Below are 14783 nucleotides of genomic sequence, written 5' to 3' on the forward strand. Positions count from 1 at the left end.
CCTTCCACGAAGATGGAATGTAACCCGCTGCGTACATGGCATTGAAAAGACTTAATAGTGTTTTTAGGGTTTCAGGGTGCAGGTGCTTAAGCATTTCGTACATGATACGATCGCCACCTGGTGCGGAGTTATTGCAACAGTTTAGAGATGCCTTAAGTTCAGCGAGCGAAAATGGTCGATTGTATGTATCATTTTGCGTACATTTACGTTCGAGGGGCTGTCGCTCTGCGCGTTCTTTGAACTTCAAGAAGTGTTCTGTGTAGTGTGATGCACTGGAGATGCGTTCAAAATGTTCACCCAGGAAGTCAGCCTGGTCTTCCAGGCTATCACCTTCTGTGTTTACCAAGGGGAGTGATTTTGTGGGACGTCCTTTTAATGTGTTTACTCTGTTCCACACTTTTCTCTCGTCTGTATAGGAATTTATACTGCAAAGATAGTGCTCCCAACTATCTCTCTTAGCACGTCGACGTGTTCTTCTGCCTTGGGATTTTGTCTGTTTGAAATTTATGAGGTTTTCGGCAGTTGGAGAGTCGCGAAGCAATCTCCAAGCCTTGTTTTGTTGTTTCCGCGCCTTTCTACAATCGTCGTTCCACCATGGGATGCGACGCTTTTTGGCTAGCCCGTTAGTTTGTTGGATGGATTTTGTGGCAGCCTCTATTATGAAGCCTGTAAAGGAGGCCACAGCATCGTCTATGTTAAAACCTGCAATGTCACCCTGAGCTAAATATGTTATTTCTCTGAAGAGAACCCAGTTTGCTGATTCAATTTTCCATCGGGGAACATGTGGAGAGCATTCAGTCTGTTTTGTTACATTTATAACTATAGGAAAGTGGTCACTTCCGTAAGGGTTCTTAATAATGTTCCAATCAAGGTAAGGTATTAGTGTACTGGATACTATGCTCAAGTCTATTGAGGAGTAGGTTTTGTGCGCAATGCTATAATACGTCGGCTCCTTCTTATTGAGTAAACATGCATCCGAGGAAAAAAGAAAATTTTCTATTAAACGCCCTCTTCCGTCACAACGGCTGTCTCCCCACAAAGTGTTATGCGCGTTTAAATCCCCGACAACTATGTATGGCTCCGGAAGTTCATGAATGTAGTTTTGAAATTCGGTTTTCCGGAGTTTATAATTTGGCGGGATGTATATAGAGCTAATAGTAATTAGTTTATTAAACAACACCGCGCGAACAGCAACTGCCTCTAGGGGCGTACGGAGTTTTAGTTCTCGGCAGGCAACAACTCTGTCCACTGCGATAGCCACACCACCGGATGACACGGCCGTGTCATCGCGGTCTTTACGATAAATAGCATATTTTCGGAGGAAGTTTGTTTGCGTGTGTTTCAGGTGTGTTTCTTGAACACACAGCACCTTTGGATTATATTTATGTAGGAGTTCTTTGATGTCATCGAGGTTGTGGAGGAGTCCTCGGACATTCCACTGTAAAATTTGTGTGTCCATTTTGAATGTGTTTTTGTGCTGTGCGTTCAAGAATACAAAGTTAGCTCACGGGCCCTTTCCAGGCGCCGTGACACGCGATTTTTCTTTTTTGGAGCGGTCGATAGAATCGCGCCGCTCCTTAGGCGCTGGCTGCGCCCTCACGCTTGGTGTTGTGTCCATGTCCTCTTGCGAGGCGCTGGACACGCGCTCTTGCGAGCGGTTAGTTTGACGTGAAGGCCTCGTCTCGAGGGACGAGGCCCTGGAGGCCACCAGCCCGGAGGTCGATGGCCCCTTGTTCTGAGATGGCGGAGCAGCGCTAGCTGCAGCCGCCAAGGGGGCGGATGGCGTCACCGCCGGCTCACGTTGTGTGGGCCAAACAGTCGCCGGAGGCCGTTGTGGCGCTGCCCCCTGACGCGCCACGTCGGCAAAGGTGTTCTTTGGCAGGTACACTACCCGCCTGCGTGCCTCTTTGAACGATATATTTTCCTTTACTTTGATTGTCACGATTTCTTTTTCTTTTCTCCAGGATGGACATGATCGCGAGTATGCGGGGTGCTCCCCATCACAGTTCACGCAGTGTGGAGTACTCTCACAATCTTCAGATGGGTGTTCTTGGGCACTACATTTAGCGCAAGTCTTGCGGCCTCGGCAGTTCTGTGAACTGTGGCCAAATCTTTGGCAATTAAAGCATCGGAGAGGATTGGGGATGTACGGTCTGACCCGCATCTTTAGGTACCCAGTCTCAATGGTCTCGGGCAGCGTGCTTGTTCCGAAAGTTAGAATTAGGTGCTTTGTTTCGATCTCTTTTCCATCGCGCCTCATCTTAATTCTCTTGACATTGATAACATTTTGGTCACTCCAGCCTTCTAGTAGTTCAGCTTCAGAGAGTTCCATAAGATCAGCATCGGAAACGACTCCACGAATTGTGTTCATAGTGCGGTGTGGTGTGACTGTCACTGGGAGATCCCCGAATGACAATAGATGTGACAGTTTTTCGTGTTGTTTCTTTTCGCGGAGTTCCAGAAGGAGATCACCGCTTGCCAGCCTGGAAACTTTATAACCTGGACCAAAAACTTCAGTCAGTGTTTTTGCAACAAGAAAAGGTGAGATCATTTTCGCTGCCTTTTCTTTTTTCTCAGAATGAATCACATGAAATCGAGGAAAATTCTCAGTATTTCGTCCAAAAAACTTGAAGACTTCTTCGGTGCGCCCTCGTTTCAGACGGCGATCAGGGAGTTGGGGGAAAGAACTTTCCATAAGTATAGGTGAATGTTTCGGCAGCAGCGCCAGCCACCCACCATGGAGCCCAACGAGGGGACGCTGCAGGACCTGGAAAACATAGGTCCTGCAAACGCCAGCTGTACGCCGCCACTATAACCAGATATGGAATATCCAAGGTTGGCTACCCACACAAGGTTAACCCTAGCTGCCTGGGAAATTGGAAGTAAAATGAAGTGAGAAGAGGACAGGATAGATTGAAAGTGAGAGAGAAAGACGAAGATTGAAGAGGAGGACAGGAAAAGGCAACTACCGATTTCCCCCGGGTGGGTCAGTCCGGGGGTGCCGTCTATGTGAAGCAGAGGCCGAAGAGGTGTGTTGCCTCCGCCGGGGGGCCTTAAAGGTCCGAACACCCGGCATCAGCTCAACCTCCAGGATCCCCCTTTCCCCAGACACGGCTAAGCCACGCACGGCTACACGCGGGAGGGTCCAACCCTCATGTGCTCGGGGCAATGGGGAGGAAATGGAGTTCAAGTGGGCATGTATTGTAAAATCATATGCGCACAACGTTTTCAGCTGTGTGTTGTTATTTTACGTAATATTCCCACTGCAAATACTCGACAAAATCAGCTTCGCTGGAAATTGTGCTGGATTCTTTAAGGTAACGCAAAGGCTGTGCGCTCTTTAGATTGTTAAGTATATCTTGATAATATTTCAGCCGTGCATTGAGAATAATTAAAGAATAACAGGACTTCTCCAAGACAGCTTATAACGTAGTGCTTTGAAAGCTTCTGGTGCACACGCAGTAGCATCTATTATATTATTTAACCTAACCATTATAGAATGCCAAAAGTAAGCATTTAGTGATTGTTAACCAACTGGACGGCCTTCTGATTAACGTCCCTGCCGTCTACCTTTCATAGCTCTTCTTCCTTCCGAAGCTGTTTGACAAACATATCCTACCAACAAATATATTATTCTAAATCGAACATAAAGGGAAGCTTTAGCTCGGGGGCTCCTACATGGGAAATGGGCAATCGTTTCTTCTGAGCAACCACTGCACCGAAATTGATGAGCTATGTTGTACTAAAAGAAACAGAAATGTGATTTCAGAAAGCGGATATTTTTGTTTAGGCTGGCACCTTTTTGTTTTTTTACAGAAATTCCTAAAAATTGCGAAATTTCAAGAAACGAGGCTTCTGTACCTCCGCAACTAAAAACGATATCGCAATTCCGTAAACTGCACCTAATATTGCATCTAAAGCGGACAAAAATTATATATCATACGCCACCCTGAAATATACCACTAGCTTGTGAATATGATATTTTGAAAACCTTTTCAAGCAGTATACCGCATTCAGATAAGTCGTAAATTCATACACCAAATTTGTCCAATTTAGATGCTCCAATGGATGCATTTTGTAGAACTGCGATATTTGTTTTTGATGCTGAGTTAGGGATTTATAAACTTCGTATACTTCCATATTTTTTTCCGATTTATCGACTTCTGGCAATTCTTGTAAAACAAATCTGAGGACACCTAAACACTTCTTATGGGTTGTGAATGCAAAAGCATTAATGTCTAATTCATCGACGCTGAGCAGTCCTTTGAATTTTCCGCTGCGAATAATGTTTTCGAGTTTTGCTGCGGGAATGCTATCGAGTTTTGCAATTTAATTGGTGCGGGTTATTCTTTTTGTACAGTTTCTACATTAACATGTTGACTGCAGACCGTAATCATTTGAATGATATTGCTGAAAAATCATGCACGCCGCATGGCACCGACGTCCTACGCGACGAGAGACCAAGGAAGCAGTAGCGGCCACCAAGGCTGGCAGGCGCGCGCATCAGCTGAGCCCAGTGGTGGTGAGAGAGAGAAAGGACCACGAGTCGGCTTCCGAGAGCGAAACCCACGCTGAAACCACCTCTTGGCCCTGTTAAGCGTAGTTGCGTACCTCGACTCGTTGGGGCTCTCGACAACTCTCTAACACCCTCAACACACATGGATAGCCGCAAGGCTGTCCATGTGTACTGTTCTCTTTCACCGCAGGCCTTGGAAACCTGCCCAACTACTCAACCTTTGACTGGCTATCCGCACCGTGCATGTCTGACACCAGCAGACAGGGCCCCTACCCCCGGCCGGTGTGACCGTGTTCCTGCCTGCCGATTTGCTTCGTTACTGGCATGGCCACATCTACACCCATCCTCCCCTATTTCCTGAACTATGCTCCCTCAGGGGTTGCACAGGATAGCGCCAGCCTTTCCGTTTTTGAAAACAAACCACTTAGTAGTTGAGAAAAACGGCGGCACCCGCACACGCACCACTGCCTCGCCGACGACCACCTGTCTCGCCCCGCGGCGTCATACGTATCTGCTCCATCAAAGCGCGCTGGTTACGTGGCACGGCGTTGATGCCGGCTCTAGGGGTAACTGTATAGGAGCTATACAGTAACTCTAGCTCTCTCCCCCCACGCAACCCCTGACGTGCTGTCGCAGCCGCAAGTGTTCCGATTCGCCCGCTATGCTGCGTCAAGGCGCGCTCGTGACGTGGCGTCGCAGCCAATAGGAATTTAGATACCGTTTCGATGTTTTAGAGACGCCCGCTTTTCACTCAATAGGCCATTTGACGCTTTCGCATAAAAATGCCACGGCCTAAATAAAAATTATGTTTCAGGCAATAACTGTGATTTAACTTTCTTTCTTAATACAACAAATTTAATTCAAATCGGTTCACCGGTTTTACCATATAAGCATTTTTGCGTTTTATATGTATTTGAGCAGCCGGCATCGGAGATAGGCCCAAGCTAAAGCTTCCTCTTCCACAACGCACCACGGCGGTGCTATAGGAAACCCACTAAACATAACGCTGACTATACGCAAGCCCACGGCCTTAGTTCTGCACAAATAAAACAAAAAGCATTCAAGAAAAAGCTACGGAAGCTTCGCGGAAGCAGTTATCTTGGCCAAACATCTCATCCGGAATGCTGACGAGCTGTCTGGCCAGGTGTCTAGCAAAATCGCCGATTAATTGTCCGTCTAGCAAATAGCTGGCCGTCTTCGAGATAAGCCTGATACATTAACGTACTCGATTCCAAGTACCGAGGTCAAGCAATAGGCTCAGGGTGTGCTTCTTGTTGCTGTGTTTTTAGTTGTGCATGGCACATGTCGTGTGGAGAATATCGAGTTATTTAAGCTCGATAGGCCACGTGGTTGCCAAAAAAGCAAACTAAACGAAATGTCCCTAATTCCCGGGAATGCTTACCGCTGCTAACATCAGCGTTGTGCGCACGCACATAAGCCACGCTTGTGTCCGCTGGTACACCCAGCGGGTGGACAGTGGGGCTAGTTTCGGTATCGGCAATAAAGCGTCGCCATGACACTGGTAGCCAAAGAAAAATTCTGTAACTTTTGCATATACGGCTCTTTTATTCCTACATAGCAATAAAGTAGAATCATTTAATTTTGTGTAGAAAGAAAATGTGTTTTTAGCTATTTTCTTTTTTAGCATGCTATATCTTTGTTTAGACGCTTCACTTGTGGCGTCAATGGGTGGCGCTTTCACGCTTATCGCTCGGCTGGCATTCCGTTCGTCTGCTCCTGCCGCTCTCGCACCTTTGCACACGTGCACGCCCTTACCTTCTAATGTGCGCTGCAATATTTTGTTTCTGTATCGGCCAGTGCTCTCGCGATATATGAATAACAGAAGAAAGGCCACAAGACTTTCTACGTGGCTCTATGGTGGGCCAACACGGGAAAGGACTGCAGGGCCCCTTTTTCCACTTCCGATAGAATGAAAAGTAAGCACGCTTTTTATGCAGTTACGTAGCGAATAGCAGCTAACCTTATCGAAGCAGCTATAAAACGAGAGGAAGGGTATTCCGTACATGGTAAATTTCTCTGTAGTGTGTAAATACATTGAAGCTACCTATCGACAGCAGCTCCTGAGTGAAGTGAGTGTTGCTGACCCGCTGACGGAAATTGCGTTTCGTTATATCTCGGCGACTGCTGTTCGCTTTACGAAATAAGAAACTGAAGATCCTTGAATGTTTGCTATACGGACGAATGGGCTAAGAGAACATTGTGCTTGCCTATTCTTGGTTAGACACTGCAAGTCGCCTCGAGCTGCACAAGGTGCGGAAACCAATTGAAGGAGCTATGCGCTAGTGCAGAAAGCACTGCAAGCATTGTTTTCATCGCGTTGGCTGCTACGGCGCCGGGTGCATTTTACGTTACGCAGGAAAATGTTCTGCAAAAAAAGACGCCTGCTTGTTTGTTCTTTATGGAATATTGATCTGCGATGTGCAATATTCGCGGTTAACTGAGAACCAAGCAGACGAGCAGATTTCGTTCACGACGAGCGAATTTAGCTTGGTGTCAAGTCGTGCTGGCGCACAATGCGTACGAAGGTGCTTAGGTTGGCGCTTAGCGAGCCACGCGCTTCAGTGTTCCCGCCAAGTACTGATCCCCCTATGCAAAACAAATTCTTCTATAGTAGGAAATGCTCATACACTGCTGACAAAAGGCTCACAACTTTTGGAAGATCGCCTTCCAGTAATAGGCATTCTGCAGAACTAGGAATAGACAAGGAGCATACAAAAAGGTTGAGCAATCTAATCCGTCAGTGCTTTATTGAGAAATGAATAATTAATTCAGGGATCAAGATAATTTAGCTGTGAGAAATTGATCAGTGTTTTCCGACAGCCGTTGAGAAAGCAGCATTACCAAACCTGTTACTTCAATATAGTATCAGTTAAAATAAGATTCTGGATTCTTAAACTTTTGTGCCATATTTTCAGCATAAATCTCACAACAAAATATAAGGGTTGATGTACATAAATTGAAAGCACTGTTTTGCGGAAAGAGTGCTGAAATTTGCTCCTGTAATTGCGTTGTGTGTAAGCATAAAATTTCTTCCATTTTTTTCCAGACCATAGCTCCAGCATGGACAACTCCACCTGGTCTCTGTTTGCCCATGCCAAATGTGCTGCCTTCAGCCTTTCAAACGGTCTCGCTTAATGATGATTTTTTGCATCAGTAATCACAGATAACTGTTGCGAAAAATGATTTCTGTTGGTAGGATTGTCTCATGCAGAGAAAAAAAGCCTTAATTCTGCTATTCAGAAATTGCAAAAATTCACACTAAGAAAAAAAAAGAGAATCCCTTACTTCTTTCGAAGAGTCTGGACTCGTCACGTAAACTACACACTTGGGGGGGGGGGGGAGACACCAGAACTCTCTTTATACAGAGTCCCGAGACTATCTGTGCGGTATAAAAGGTGGTTACTTAACTGCTCACACAATGGTCATGCACACTCTGTTCTAATAGTCTCCTGGACCCTCTCAAGAGTACTGAAGACTATGATGCGGGAGTCCGTTAACTATACTAGACGAGTTGATGACTCAAAGGTGAAGGGTCACACGACCACTGCTGAGCGATTCAGGTAACTATTCTAGATTAGTACGATGACTCCAGCAGCGTGTGTCAAATTACCCTTAGTATGTGGCACAGGGCTCTTGCAAATAGAGTAAAGTGACTCAACCATGTAAGTCATTCGACTCTTGGCTGGCAGTGTCAAGCCACTTTTTATAATACGTTAAAAACGTTTGCCGACAATGCAAAGTGCCTTATCGAAATGACTATTGTGAAAACACAACATAGAATAATAAAAAATCGGTCGCCAACTTGCCATAATGCACATGGCAGGTTGGCAACAAAAAGTAAATATTTCATCGCCCTTTGTAATTGATTTCTGGAAGTGTCAAATGTTTCAGTCAGCAAATCATCACCATGAACACGACAGTTTTCTTTCCTATTAAACTGGAATCAATGGCCAACCAAGCAAAACAGTTTTCAAGGGACATACAATATGTACCTTGCAGCTACATATGCATGACACTGCAATGCCAATGTGAACCATATTGGCACCGCAAAATAGTTTGTCACTTAAGCAAATGGGCAATTCACCACAGCACATGTCTGCTAAGTTACACCTATTTCACTGTTCTCAAAGAGGTTTTTTATTTATAACTTAGGATTTAACACCATGACCAAATAAGGTACTTACAAGATTAAGGGCGACATTGATGCAAAAAGGAGGCACTGGTATTAAAGTGCAAGAACAGTATTCCAGCTTAAATTACATAATCTATGCATTACAAAATGCTTCCTGAAAGCAACTGGTTTGCAATCGATAACCCAATTTAACAGTAAAAACAGCTGTCTGACGTAATGGTACTTTCGTTGGCACTTTCCCCATGGAACTCATGCATGTTTCTTAGCTTAAGTTGAAAATTTATCTGAAAAACACCACATTAAAAAGTTGTGCATCAATTTGATTCATTCATACAATGTGGAACAGTGCATAAACCTTTCATAACTGACAATATTACAAATACATAGCAATATTTATACAGCACATTTTATTTGATATTAACATATTTTTCAAGAATAAGTACAATAGCCGTCACTGACAATTTCATAGATTGCAATAAGCACTAATATAAAGCTTGCCATAAAGCAAACGCTGGCAAAATATGTAGCACTGGTAGCTCTATTTTGTTACAACAAAGATAGTGCATGAATAATAAGGACAAGGAAGGAAGCAGAGCAGGTTATAAGTAAACTGTACCCAGCTACACACATGCAGCTGTAACAATAACAATACACATGGTGTATAAAAATCCAAAAACACAAAGAGAAAGTAAAGATGTGAGGAAAGCTTTTTTACTCATCACAAGTCATTCTGTAAGCGCAGATTTTGTATCGGCTCTAATCTGCCCTCAATGAATACATAAATTAGTTACATTAGGTGCCACATTTGCATGTCGCACATATAATTTTTTGTGATTTTTCTTGCTTTCATTTTTAACTCTGCAAGCATGACTGAGTCTGAAAGTTTATTTAACATAAGTAAACTATAGCATTGGAAAGTACACACTTTTGGGACCCAACAAATTTGTGTAAACCTTATGTAAAGCCTCCCTATGGCTCGGCACGTATACAGAAATGTTTCTATAAACAAAGCAGGTCACAGAAGATTGAACAACGCAAAACTAAAATTTTTCAATATTTTACCTTTCTGTTTATGTTTATCTACCACAGAAGTCTTTTGTACAGTGAAACAAATCCACACAATGCGCAGTGGACAGCCAAGCGTTAATATCTGTTTTTAATTTCTACTTTTCTCTGGTGTCCCCTTAAGGTAACATTGGTGCAAAGGCTTGTCTACGCTACGAATTCATTTCCACACAACCAGATGAGATGATAAGCCACATTATTGGTGTGTGAAATAAAACACTTTCTGTGCTTATCTTTCCACTACAGCTCATATCTAGATTGATTTGTTGTGCACTCTAGCACAGATTTTACACAGTTCATTTGGTGCCGAATGCAGCATTCACACCATAGCGGGATATCACATTTTGCCACATTGTAAGTGAACCATTCGATATATGGGATAATGACAAACTTAAGTTTTCGCTTTGTTTCTTTATCCTCTCGTCCAATTTTAACTTTAGCCACCTTGCTACATTTTGAGGGTGCAGACAGGCCACTGCGCCACTGCTAGGTTAAGAAAACACCAGAGGAAGGGTGCCCACTGTGCATTGGGTGTATACATTTTAATGTACCACAAGCTACTTGGTAGATAAACATAACCTCAAAGAAAAAACAATTAAACTCGAAGCCTATCATATGAGCAACTGGGACAGTTATGTGTAAATTAACTTCGTGACTCAGTGATGAAGAAACAGTTGTTAGAACGGACGTCGAGGCAAGTAAGTCATTCATGCTCACAACGAAAATAAAATACAAAGCAAGATCACAAGCAGTTCGCACATGCAATATACAATAAGACACCTGACATAACTGACATGCGTTTACTGAGGATAAATTACAGCTGGCGAATAATCTGCTGTTGCAAGGTGATACGCAATGAGTAAAAGCCCCTTGGGTGGCTATAACTTTTTCTCTGAGGCATTGAGCTCTTCTGACCACATACACATCATAAGGTACAGCTGCGTGGATGCAGCTGGGCACAAATGTGAATTAGTGCCAATCCTGTTTTTTTTTGAGCAAAGGTATCAAGTAACAGCGGGAAATGAACACAGACAAGAAAGGAACGAAGACCACAGGACAAGTGCTGTGGTCTTCGTTCCTTTCTTGTCTTTGTTAATTTCGCGATGTTACTTCATTTCCTTTGCTCAATTATGAACCAACTAGCCCTCATCAAGTTGTTACTTATGTTTTTTTGTCCTGCACTATCGTTATAATTTATAAATTATTAATGAAAAAATAACCCAACTGTTGGGTCTATCAGCTGTATATAAAACAAAACTTACTGGCAGATTTCACTGTACATTATTAACGTAGGAGGCGGGTACATCATTTCATATTTCATGAAACAGCTATGGGACAAAACAAATGCTGAAGACAAAAAAATCTATGAATGACCAGTACATTTTTTATTATATACAGTGTACCAGCTCTTTCTGCGACGAATATCTCTACTACCAAAAATCGTAGGCTGAAAAAATAATTGCCTAATATTAATAAAAGCGACCGAGATTAGAGCTGCGTGAAAATTGCTGGTGCTTTCTTAAGATCTCAAAAATCACAATTTTATTATTCAGCAGAACACTGACATCGTATTATTCAAGCTAGTCAGCGCAGAACGTGTGCTTAGTTTGTAGGAGTCCTCAGTCTGGCAGCCCTGAAATTTTGGCCCCAAAATTGGTGGTGCATGCTTTGCTGTTTCAGATATTACTTTGCCACAAAATGTTTTGTAAGCCCCGTAGGAGAATTCTCTGTGGAACAGAAACTTATGCCATCATTGCTTTTGGGGATGTGTATCTCAGGACATGTGCTAGTCTATGAGTTCTTACAAAGCAAAAATTCTCTAGTACTGCAATTATAATGTCTACAAGTACTATAAATGTTTGTTAGCGAAAATTGTCAATTGTCTTCAAGCAGTTATGTTCAATATTTAGAGGCAGTCACCGCTGAAACACTCAGTGGAAAACACGGAACAAAGACATGAAGTGAAAATGTAAATGTAGAACAAAGCACTTCAGAGAAATGATTTTTTATGTTAGTGGGCCAATAGCAATGGCACATTCACAAAAGTTAGTAGTGCACTTCCGGCGAATGCAGAAAAATTAACAGTGTTTAACAGCAGCCCAAGAGAAGACAGCCCAAGTCGCTTCGACAAGAGGACTTGCCTTGAACTTTGTGTCGCCATGTTATAGGTCACTATTGAAAGGGACGCTTTATTAAATATTGAGTTAAGGGGACGTGCTACTCTACAAGAAATTATTTTTTTATTAGTAGTACTAGAGGTTTGAAAATTGAGCCAATTGGAGAGGTCTTCAGGCAGATTGCGTATGCCATTAGTTTTTTTGTATCGTGATCTGATAGTACGCTTACCAGCGCAACCCACGTCATTATTGCTACTCGGCACGAGCCGTGCCCTCTCTCTTTCCTTTTCCATCTTTGCTCTTGGCGTGTCTTTATAAGCAAGAGCAATAAAGGACGCAAGCAGTTTTTCGCTCTTCACCATGTTGGCCTGGTCGATTCTTCGCACACGCCCATAACGCACGGAACGTTACATTTTTATTTAGCTGCTACATTACTGAAGTTATGACCTACACAATGGAAAAGTATATAATAATCTTTGCAGGGATTTTTGCATTAAATTTTCACAAAAAAAACATCGTGCTGTTGCTAACTTAGCACTTCGTAGACTGCAAAGTGCCGATATATATCCAAACAGCATGCGCAATTAGTGGAATTATGCAGGAAAATATTAGTACACTTCAAGTTTTTTTAACAATTCTATGAGAGTAATCTAGTGCACTAATAATTGTCCTATACTAACAAAATTTGGCATACATACTTTTCAAGATATGTAGAATGCTGATATATAGTTGAAATTTCAATATTTCTCGAAATTATTTAAAGTATCCTAACTTTTTTTCCAAGTTTCAGTCATTGTAAATGCTGCTCTGATAGATATCGGCACATTGGGGTCTACGAGCTAAATAAAATACAAAATGATGCTTTTTGTAAAAATTTTATACACAAGAAAGTACCCACAAAGATCACTATATTTTGCCATTGTGTAGAACATAGCTAAAAATATATAGCAGCTACACAAAAACCAATGACATATTTGAAATCTACATAAAAATCTCCTTAAGTGGTAAAGTTTTCAAATTTTAAGTAAAAATTTTTAAAATCGTTTCGAGGAGCATTTCCCCTTGTGTGTGACTGCCAATGTGTTCTACGAAAGTACTAGAAAATGCCGCCAGGCAGACGATAGGGAGTTTTAGAAATAGCACACCCTAGCATCTACCTACAAAGCCCCATGTCCTGCTTGCATGCCTTTGTACTTTCTTGCATTTTGTTCCACACCACCTTTAGCGTCCCTTAACACTGAACGCACAAAACCAAAAACACTCTATTATTGCAGCGAATTTTTAGCCTGAAAAGCAAATGCATGCAAATAGATGCTATCAACTGTACTTTGACAATAACCATTGCTTGTGACATTGCCAGTGTGACAATAACCAAATACTTGTTCTTACAAGAATGAAACCAGTCATACTATAAGATATATCTTCACATATTTGGAAATGAATGCACAAGGAACCTAGCAAATTGTCACATCAGTTTCACGAAAAATCTTTTAACCTTTGTTTCCTAGTCTAATTCACTTCGCGTTTGTACATTTACTCTGGCCTAGAATTCTCAACGTAGGAGGCGACTAACCCAGGCCTGGAAGCCACAATTTAAATCTGAAAGACATTCATCCCACCACCACATGTCGGTGCTATGCCATCCGAAGAAGCGAGTGTATCTATGAACATAGTCTGTAAAATTATTTTTACATGATGTGTACCATTACTCCTGCAAAAATAAATTCTGAAAATTAGGAAATATATTTGCCATTCAAAGCACTGCTATAAACCTGTTTGAGAAATGAAATACTCGTAAGGTGTAACACGACCAATGTCTGCATGGAACTTCGTATGCCTTTGGCATTTGGCAGTGTGGCAAACCTATTTGCCACGCTGACGAATGCCAAGGGTACCACAGGTTTTACGTTTCAAACCTTGTGTGCCAGTGCCACTTGTTATCATTTCACTGAAAGGAAGCCACATTACCGCACTTATGATGGGCAGCCAGGTTTCCATACTTTAATTCTGTTTTTTTCCTGCTCCTTATTCTTTCCTTTTTCAAGATTAAAGGGGGCTTGAAATAAGTACTTTATTTTCCTCTTACGTTTATCCTGCCCGAGAGCCCTGAATAAGCTACATTTCTTGAACATTTTGCAGCACTGTAGGTTATTAAATGAACAAAAAATGGTGTAAGTCAGCATTTTAGCCTCATGTATTCAAGAGTTAATAACCTATCAATTACATACACAACTACAAAAAACTACAAGAAACTGGGAATAATACAGATATAATAGCAGGAGATGATGCTAAGAATTCTACGAGAAAGGAACTATTAAAAACTAGGTACAAAAGACACACATAAATTATAATAACAGGAGTACTGTATTTGCAAAGAATCCTAAGGGGCAAATGGAAAGTCAAGCCAAGAGAACACTCCACCCCAGTATTTGCTCATGGTACGATAAGTGGTCCCAGCTGGTGATGCTGTTTGGATAGATGGCAGCTGAGGTACAGCTGCACAGTAGGTGAAACATGTAGAGGGGTCACCAAACGTTGAATGGTGGGGCACTGCAGGTTGCCTTGATCCCTGGCCTCATCTCACTGCGATGCGTGAAGCCTGGTTATGCATCCTTTCCAAGAGGACTCACTCGAGTGTGTGGCCCCACTTGAGCAAAATTTCGAGGCAACCTGAAAAACACAAGTCCACATCTATAAACACCAAAATATTCTTCACCATAGGACAAATCTGAAGCTTACCATCTACACAATGCAGATAATGAAAACAGACATAGGTCACGAGACTACAGGTAAATAAATGTGCTAAAAGTATAAGCAAATGTGAGGAGCTGCTTAAAGGATGGATTGCTTCTCATTTTGTTTTGTGTAGATCAATAAGTGCACCTTAACATAATTTCAAGTGTACATTACTTGGCCCTCTGTATGCCCTATT

The sequence above is a fragment of the Dermacentor silvarum genome, chromosome 1 (assembly GCF_013339745.2).
Source record: "Dermacentor silvarum isolate Dsil-2018 chromosome 1, BIME_Dsil_1.4, whole genome shotgun sequence".
Lineage (NCBI taxonomy): Eukaryota > Metazoa > Arthropoda > Arachnida > Ixodida > Ixodidae > Dermacentor > Dermacentor silvarum.